Below are 9,551 nucleotides of genomic sequence, written 5' to 3' on the forward strand. Positions count from 1 at the left end.
CCAGATCCAGTACTCTTGTAACCATAATGTTATTCATGTATTTTCTCTTTTAAATAGTGCTGTTTTCCTGATGTCAGTATTCCTGAGTTTTCTTTGTAGGCCGACCAGATGCAACCTTCAATTATTTTCCTGGATGAGATCAATGCCCTTGCTCCTGTAGGCACCGGTAAACAAGACCAGGTTCATAGGTGGGACATGTCTTGTATCTTGTGTAGAAGGTGCTTGGTCTTTGTGAAAAGAAGACCTATTGAACTTGATGTGACACCTTCATTTAATCTGAAAAGTAGTAATTTAGTGCTGGTGAATTTCAGATGATTTTTAAATGAGAATTGAAAATAATTCACTAAGCTTGAAATCAGCCCAAGGTCTGTGTTATCTTATTTATTATTTAATGTCTTAAAATGAGTCTTTTGCAAATGAGCATCTTGTCATTAAAAGCATGTTGTTTTGGGGGTATCAGTGGAGACAGTTATGTGGAACTGAAGAAAATTTGCTAAATCAGTGAATGAAAATTGTATTTTTCTGTTAGCTCTGTTGTAGGAACACTTCTGGCGCTAATGGAAGGCTTCACTGGCAGAAAGGTTGTGGGAATCAGAGCCATCAGCAGACTGAAATCTGTAGATCCTGCTTTATGGATCCTCCTGGACACTTTGTACAAGAATTCCACTTCAACTTGCCAAACAAAGAGGTCAGAACTTCAACTCAGCCTTAGTGCTTATAAGGCAAAGTGCATTTTTATAATAAACCGCTGTAAGAAGGCAGCATCACAGAGCAGTGCAAGTCTCCATCAGCAGTGTCCAGCTTAGACACCAGAGACCTGTCTGGAGACTGCATTTACTGTGAAGGCCAGACCTGTTCCTGGGTGTGCATGAGTAAGATGATCTCAGCAGGTAGTTAATTCTCTGATCATTTTTGGTTTCACTTTGACCAGTGATGGAAATGGGATGCTGCCACACACCAAAATGTTTAAAAAAGAATGAGTACATGAATTAAATATAAAGCACAGCTGTAGCATCTTGAAGGTGAAAGAAATGGTATGCACTCAAGAATTCCTTTCGGAAACCAAAGCTTTGATCAAGGTGGGTGCTCGAGCAAATTAAGTGTGTTAAGAATTTGACCTTCTTAACTTGTACTTATTAACAGAGACTTGGACTAAGATGTAAAGTAAGCAAGCTTGGGGACCTTCTTGCTCATTGGCAACAGCTAAGCCAAAAAATGGCTATGTAGGAACCAAAAAGCTTTGGGATGGAGGTGGTTTATGGAGGACATAGTGTGCAAAACTGGAGCCCTGGTTTTGTAGTTTTTCTCTCGCTATCTCTGACACTTCTTAGCACTTTTTGGAAAAAAAAAGATGAAAGGCTTATTAGATTGAAGGCTAGTGAAAGTGCACTAAACAGCACATTTAGCACAAACATTTTCCTCCAGGTTTTATCTGCTTCCAGGAACAGAAGATGAGGTGCCATGAAACAGATAATACACAATTCCCTACTATGGAAGAATTCTAAAAATCTGCCATAATTAATCAGGAAATAATTCAAAGAAAGTCTTGCAAAGATCAGAGATAAAGATAAGTGACATTTGACATTTTCTGGATGAGTGACAGTAAAGTTATACTTAAGTATAAGTTATACTTACTTTTCTTGGTAGTATCTGTAGAATTTGGAATGGAGTGCTAGGACTGTTTTCCTTGAATGAATTGGCAGATAAGCAAATTTAATGAACCAAGACTGTCACCATGAAATTTTGCTGAATTGCAGAGAATTTGATGAAAAATCTAAGTTTTCAGATAAGGATTTTACTACAAATTTTTCCTTATGGTCATTTGATCTGTTATGAAAACTCACTTTTGATGGAAGGTATACATGCCTTTTATTTCACTGCAACCTGTAGCAAGTGTTTAATGTAACAAGTTGAGAACTGTTAACATTCCCACTTGAAGACACGAGTGTATTAATAACTGACCTTTTAAATGCTTAGAAGTATAGCAGATAAGTATTTGCATTGGGTCAGTCTGCTTCCACTCCCTTCTAGCCCATGATCTACCAGACCTATTGATGGATTTCAACTGGTGTATACTGGCCTCTACTGGTACCTGACACCCACTGTTAATGTTTATTGTCCAAATCTGTGTCCTCACTGACTGCACTGTGTGTTACTGAGGATGTCTCTGATTGATCAGAGTATTGACAGTAGAAATGTTACAGAAGCTCAAGAGAAAGACTTTAACTTCAGCATTTGTGTGTCATATATTCCCAATCTGCAGATTTACTCACTGAAAAGTCTTTGTCTTTTCAGCAGAGAGAGGTGTTCCTCAGATTGGAGGAACAGTGTTCCAATACCTGTCAATAATTAATCATTGCTGATGAATTTATTTTTAGCCAAACTAAGGAAGTTTGTGGGTTAAAATCCACTATAAACCCCATCTATAATTAGTGGGTGAATATGGTCTGGAATTGAGAGCATGAAGCTATAAATTTTCAATACTGCCAGAAACTTCTGGTACACAGCAATACTGTCTGGTCTGGGGATTTCACTGGTGTAACCTTTGAAGATGTTGAGCTGTCTGTGTCTGATGGTTCAACCAGGCTCTTTTCCACTGTCTAGAACAGTGAAGAGTCACCAGTCTCCAGGTTAATGAGCAAACCACATTTCAAAGCACTCCAAATTAAACTAAACACTGACATTTTTGAAGGCTAAATCTCTCTCTATAGCCACACCAACAGAAGTAGGAGGAACAATTTTCCTTCTGCAGACAGTCACTAGATGACCTAAGAAAATAGGTCAGACTAGAAAAAAAAATTTTTTGACAGCTAGAAATTAATTTTCCTTGATGTTACTGTGGTTGGTCTGATACTGCAAATTCAATTGCAGGACAATACTGTGTGCTCACAACACTTCACCAGGTTGTTGGTTGAGGATCGTTGGAAAATCATACAGAGACAGCTGACAGTGGCATCTCTGCCTCACCTCTGCAGCTCAAACACCTCCTCATCTACTGCCACTTAAATTGAGGCTTTTTGGATTTCTAACTGTCCCCTGCCTGTCTTCAGAACACCTTTGCTTAAAGAAATGGTCTGAGTCCAATAGGTTCATATTTTCTATCACATTACCTCAGCCACTAACTTCTATCTGGGTGAAATTACTGGCTAGGAGCGAAGTCAGGAATTTAGGCCAGTAGCACTGACATCCGTCCATGGCATAAAATGGTTCATCAAGAGAAGACTACTGTGAGAGAGTGGGAGATGGGATGTATTTATCACTTGCTAAAACTGCAGGCATTCAAAAAATGAATTCATTTTACTTGCATTAAGTTTACAGCCCTGGAAAAGTGTCATTGTCATAGGTGTTACAGGTAGGGCTGGCTCTTATGCCTCAAAGGCTCTAAGGACCCACCATCTCTCTCAATGATGTTATGACTATTTATTCAGCCATCTACATATTTCTGGGGGAAAGAAAAAAACAACATCAGGACCCAGAACCAGGGGAAAACAATGTCCTTTTTCTGTGTTGGTAACTACAAGTCTGATACAGTAGGTTCAGCAGAGACCAGCAGCTGAAGGGGCCTGGATCTGACCTAAGTAGAAAAGGTAAAGTAATTTTTCAGCTAAGATATTTGATACAGCTAAAGATCTGAAATAAAGACCATCACTCCAAGCAAAAAGTTCACTGTAGAACTGTAGTAACATTATATAAACCAACAGAAACATTCATTCTTCTTTTCTCAGATAATCAGTTACCAGCCAATGAAACTGAGTATACATATAAGTCCTATAGTTATATGAAATACATTAATAACATTTAAATGATCATATATAGCAAATCTCTAAGTAACTTCTAATACTGCTAAATTCCTTTTCCTTGATTAGGGAGAAAGTGAGAAAAATACATATTTTGAGAGGAAAGCTCTTCAACTGGTTTTTAATACTTCATGCAGCTCAATGGACATGGGATGGTTTTTAATTATCAATTTGTCCAGACAGCAACAGTCATATAAAGGTGTCAGGGCAAACTTTTCTGGCCGCATGTGTGCACTGTCTCACACACACTGAACACGGCAATTCTTACAGCATGCAAGGCTCTCAAAACATCACAGCACATGCATTATTCTCAACGTATCACCATTTATACAGTCTAGTTTCACATAAGGGCACCAGCTCTAGTCATTAAACAACCTGCTTTTAGTAAAAATAAGAATAATAAAAAAGCAAAGAGCATCCCAAATAATATTTCCATGAAGGAAATACTGTGAAACAAAAATGGAATTTTTACAATGTTTTTGATTTTTGCCTAGTAGGTAGATCCTACAAGGTAAAACAAAACAAGGCATACAGAATTAGCTAAAAGTAAACACAAAAAAACCAAACAGACAAGCTTCTGTGCTTCTAAGTAATAAAAAAGCAATTACTGTGAAAGAAAGGACAAAGTTAGCATTTCAGGTGAGTAAAGGAAGCATAAATAACTCAAACCTTTCTTTACATACAGCCATTTGAAAACTTTGAAAAGACCACAGCATGCCAAAAGCAAGGACTTGTGACTTACGGGTGCATTTGTTTGATTTTTTTTGTTCTACTTTTCTGATGTTTTGTTTTCCCCTGAATTGCATTTGATTTCTAATAGGAGGGTTTGATTTGCTATTAATGCAAGAAATTATATTAATTTATGATCAGAGGCCAAAAATGCATTCAGGAACAAGTCAAGCTAGTCTGTCTGCAAAGACAAACCACTAAAAAACCCTAAAATTCCTGTTCAATAAGTTCAAAAAGATACACTGTTCTGCAGGTCTGAGGCAAATAGTTTCCAATTATTTTATTTCTAGAACATATGTCTAAAGGTGAAATTCTGAACTTCATTCAGTGACAGAACTGTCACTGTGTTTCTGTTATGCCTTAGCTAAGTGGAGAAAAATAATCCATCAGAGTATTATATATGTAACCAAACTATGTGGTTTCTTTCATTATTACTTTGCTCCATCCTTCACCATGATTTTGTATTATCTGACTACCAGAAGGGCGAAGACCCTGATTTAACTGTGAGATCTTGCCAGACATCAACACCATTTCTATCTGGGCACCAAATTTCCTGAAAGGCATAAGGACGTAGTAAGAAGAGTATCATTATGGTATAGGAGGAGATGAGTGTCTGACATGGGGCAGTTGGTGAGTTTGTTGGAAAGAAGCACTTGGAAAACATGAGCAAAATCGACATCGGGCAAAAAGGTAGCGTATAGACATGCTTCTTTTCTCTTGAGTGAAGCAGTAAAAATATTTTATGTTACTGTGCCAGAAATGCAGATTTAAACTGAAGGATTGCAGCTCCAGGTTAGCACTGGCCCTGAATGAGTCTTCAGAGGAGAAAGGAGAGATGCCAATCAGACACCAAGGAAAAGAAAGTAAATAAACAAGGGAGGAAAAAAAGGCAGAAGAGATGCCTGTGCTTTGACATGGGTGGCATGAGAAGGAAAAGAAGAATTGCTTTCAAAGATTTTCTTATTTCATACAGTTTAATGAGGTTTCTATCCCAGGAAAATCAGAAAGGCATGACTTCAGCAAAGTCTTGTGCAGGTATGACCAAGTTTAGTTCTCATGTCAAAGCCCAGATAATAGTCGCATTCACAACCTAATGATATTATTAAATTTTTCCCCTCTCTTCCCTTAGATACACCTTACCTTGCCTATACCAAAGTTAGGTACCAATTTCCATGATGGAATCATCCATGGAAGCAATTCTAGAACACTATTTTCTGCAGCAAGACAGTACTGTAGCACATTATGAATGCAAATGGATGGCAACTGCCTGTGAGAAATAAAAGCTGACTGCAGTATATGCTCAGATGCATGTAAAAACAGTTTAATCACCAACCCCTTCAATTCCCCCACACCCCATCCCATGTTTCTCTGCACCTCCAGTGTCAAATCCAACCTGGGGCCCACAGGCATGTAGGGAAGTGACGGAGAGTGATGATTCTCAACAGATTCCTAAAATATCAGTACTATCAGGCTATATTAAACTATTTTACAGTACAGCACAGTAATAAACAGTCTTAGACAGTGTCCAGTAAAAACACTGTATGTTGCCAGAGGAAGATTGCTTGGAAAAGAAAGAACATAGTTCCCCTTCAGCTCAGTAGGCTGGGTACCCTGAGGGTTGCTGGTCTTACTGTTTAAGACTGTGCATTAAGTACCTCAGCTTTTTCCTCATCACGTGTTATAGATGGGCTTTTGGAGGTTGGTCACAAAACTAATTTTGAAATAAGGGGATTTTTTTTTGTTTTTTCATGAAACACCGAGTTTTTATGAAAGGCTTTGCCACAGTAACTTTTTCAAAGGCTATTGAGCTCAAGTTGTCCATAAGAAAACAGTGTGGGATGGGAGCTTTATCTGTGAAAGCTGTAATTTGTAATTTTTTTGGATTTTTTTTTCTCCTGCGAGCTACTTCTTGGTGTAGAAGTGGTTCATTACCTGCTGTTAGCTGAGTCAGGAGTACTAACTACAGAGTAAACTTGCCTCAACAAGTCAGAGTTCCCTTCTTAGATTCAGATCTGAATCTGAACCTTCTTTGGTTCAGATACCTGTGTTCTTCCTTCTTTTCTCAGGAAAGTTCAGTTTGCATCAGTATATTCCTGAACATTAAAATGTCAAAGACAACTGAAAATTGGTCAAAAAATTAGAGTGATCCTTGTGGCTAAGTCTCCTTCTGGAAATAAGAATATCGCATCTCCTAAACAGTCGCACCTAAGCAAGGATAGTGAAATGTTGGCTTGCCAAAGAGCTCAAACTTTTGAAGATGCAGGTTCAAATAGCAAGTGAAAGTCAAACTGGACCTTTAGCTCCTTTTTTCTTCCCAAGGATGGTTACAGTATTATTATTATTAGGTTTTAGCTTTCTTGAATCCATTGTTACTTCTGTTGTGTCTCTCCCAAATCAGCATGGTTTCTTGCATAATGCTGCTGCCCCTCTGGTTACGCTGGCCAAACTTGTGTTTTTCAGCAGTTGCTAGTTTCTTGATTTGGTTTGATTTCTTGTAGTTTGGTTTTCAAACAGTACCTAATTGAAAAATTAAAATCTTGGCTTTAATTGCTTCTATTAGTAGCTTTCCAGTAATAAACAGTGTAAGGTAAAAATTCCATACTTCGAGTGTAGACCCAGAGTCACATGTGAAATAGAATAATAATGTCCTAAGGTTTGCAATGCAAAATACTTTTCGTAACCTAAATTACTTGGAGTTCTACTGTACAGTGCTGTAAAGGCAACACAACATTTTTCCCTAGTGCTTTTTTTTTTATATCCAAGTTTCTCATTTTTATGGAGCTGTGACTTTTGCCAGAAAGTAAAAGTCAAGCATTTCCTAGTGAAAAAATGGTAACATTTCTCTCTGTTATTGCAAAGACATACCTATTCCAGGTATGGGATATTTCATGGATACTGTATTCCAAATAAATAGAAATTCTGACTTAAAGACATTTGCGTCACTGCAGATTTGCAGCTACACCCTATGGCTCATGAAAGATGCTCTCAGGTGGACTGAGAATCACAAGTATGTGATGAGAAAGCAAAGAAAATTTACACATGGGGAGTGTTTTTGGATTACTCTGAGCTCAGAGTAAGTCTGATCTCAATTTTGTAATACTAAAGTGGGACGTTTTCTTGATACTTGTACAGTTACAAATTCAGTTGGTTGTTAACCAATGCCAATTCAAACAATTATGGGAGGGATATTTAGCTTGCGAAATAATTCAACCTGTAATGGACTATGACTTGTTTCCACAGCTGGTATAGACTGTTCCTCTTGCTTTTAGTGAACTAAATTTTAGGAGACTGATTTCTCTTCCTAATTTTTAATGTAAAAGGGCTTTTTACATGTCAAAATAGCCCACTGACAACCCCCTAGTAATGTTGGTTCTTAATGTCTTAACAGTTTTTATGATGGATTGGGATGGAGTTCTTTTAGTTTGCTGTTTGCATATTTTTATTTAATAGGAACCAGAAAAGGACTGATTTTCAGCAGTGATGACTTTAAACCTGAAGTTCATCCTGGACAAAATACTTGCTTTTCTCAAATTCTTTCAAATTCAGTGTTAGATTTGTGCATACAAATACTTGCAGTATTGTAAGGTTACACAGTTCTCTATAGGAAAGAAGGTGCCATCCTAGGCTACAGCTGGGGAAAGGGTCAAGAACGAGCCTAGCTACAGCTTTGCATGGACTGGTGAAGGTTGAAGGACCCGCCCTTCAGAGGACACTGCTACAAGGAAAATTTGGGAAATTGCTAGGCTGAAGAGCTAGAAGATGGTCAAGGCAGAGGAGGCTGCTGTTTATCTGCCATGAAGAAAAAGGAGGTATTGCAGAACCACAGAATCATTTAGGTCGGAAAAGACCTGAGACCAAGTCAAACCTTTGACCGATCTCCACCTTATAAACTAAACCATAGCACTAAGTGCCACATCCAGTCGTTTCTTGAACACCTCCAGGTATGGTGATGCTACCACTTCCCTGGGCAGCCTGTTCCAATGTTTAACAACCCTTTCCCAAAGAAATTCCTCACGATGTCCAGCCTAAACCTCCCCTGGCGTAACTTGAGGCTGTGTCCTCTTATCTTCTTGTCACTAGTTGCCTGGGAGAAGACTTTATAGGAGAGTGATTCCTTTTGAGAGGACAGGTCTGCCTCAACTGTCCTGACTCAGCACATTTGGAATAAAACATGACCAAGTGCAAAAAGAGGCATTTGTAATGCTTGCTCCAGATGACAAAATAAACAGAGCAAATGTGCAGCTGGCCTGGTAGCAGCAACAGAGCCTAAGCCTTTGCTCTTCATTTGGCACAAAGAGCTGCAGTGCCTGCATAGGAATTAAACATTTTCTTTTCACTAGACTTCTTTGCCACGTTCAGAAACACCAGTGATACGATACTGCAGCTGATCTGGAAAGTAGACAGAGCCTGTAAAAATTTTACATTAAGAAAACAGTCAGTATGCTCCCAATCCAGTACATACTGATTCTCCTTGGTTTGTATCACCTTGATTATTCCACCTTTAGTAATACAGAAAGCAGGATCCTGAGCTGAACAAATTCGAAGAGAAATGTCTTACTCCGTAATAAAAAACTGAAGATTGAAAAAGAATCACAAACAATGTTTTTGTATCACAAACCAACTTCAAAAATGTAAATCAAAATCACCAAATGAAGAACTTAATGTTGGGTTCCTAAGATTTCTACCATGCTGACTGTTGTGATAAAAAAAGCCACAAATCTTGTTCGCAGAAATTCATTATGTAGCATTTTACACAAAAATACAGGATGTTGTTATACAGCCAAGCATCTGGGGTGATTAGCCCTGATTTAAGAAAAAAAAAAATCTCTAGGAAAAACAGCTATTAACAAGAACAAGAATGAGGGCAGAACAAACTACTAGATTTGTACAACTGAATCAAGCTGAATGTTAGGAAGCATATTTTACCATATAACAAATCAAACAGAAATACTCACCTTGATCCTAAGAGATGCTGAGTACAAAGCTACTAGTAATTTCCCACAAAAAAACACAGACCAGTATCTT

General features: G+C 38.1%; 1 protein-coding gene across 1 annotated transcript in view; it reads left to right on the top strand.

The window, feature by feature from the left end:
- The window catches only part of LOC111945511 (uncharacterized), a 14,642-nt gene extending 5,486 nt beyond the window's left edge, over window positions 1-9,156 (top strand). Inside the window, exons 4-7 of the mRNA XM_086867949.1 lie at window positions 100-188; window positions 530-1,079; window positions 1,426-5,561; window positions 6,593-9,156. The gene's annotated coding sequence lies outside the window, so the exon portion shown is untranslated. The remainder of the gene's footprint in view (window positions 1-99; window positions 189-529; window positions 1,080-1,425; window positions 5,562-6,592) is intronic.
- The last annotated feature ends 395 nt before the right edge of the window (window positions 9,157-9,551 follow it).

The sequence above is a fragment of the Cyanistes caeruleus genome, chromosome 1 (genome assembly GCF_971803275.1).
Source record: "Cyanistes caeruleus chromosome 1, bCyaCae1.hap1.1, whole genome shotgun sequence".
Lineage (NCBI taxonomy): Eukaryota > Metazoa > Chordata > Aves > Passeriformes > Paridae > Cyanistes > Cyanistes caeruleus.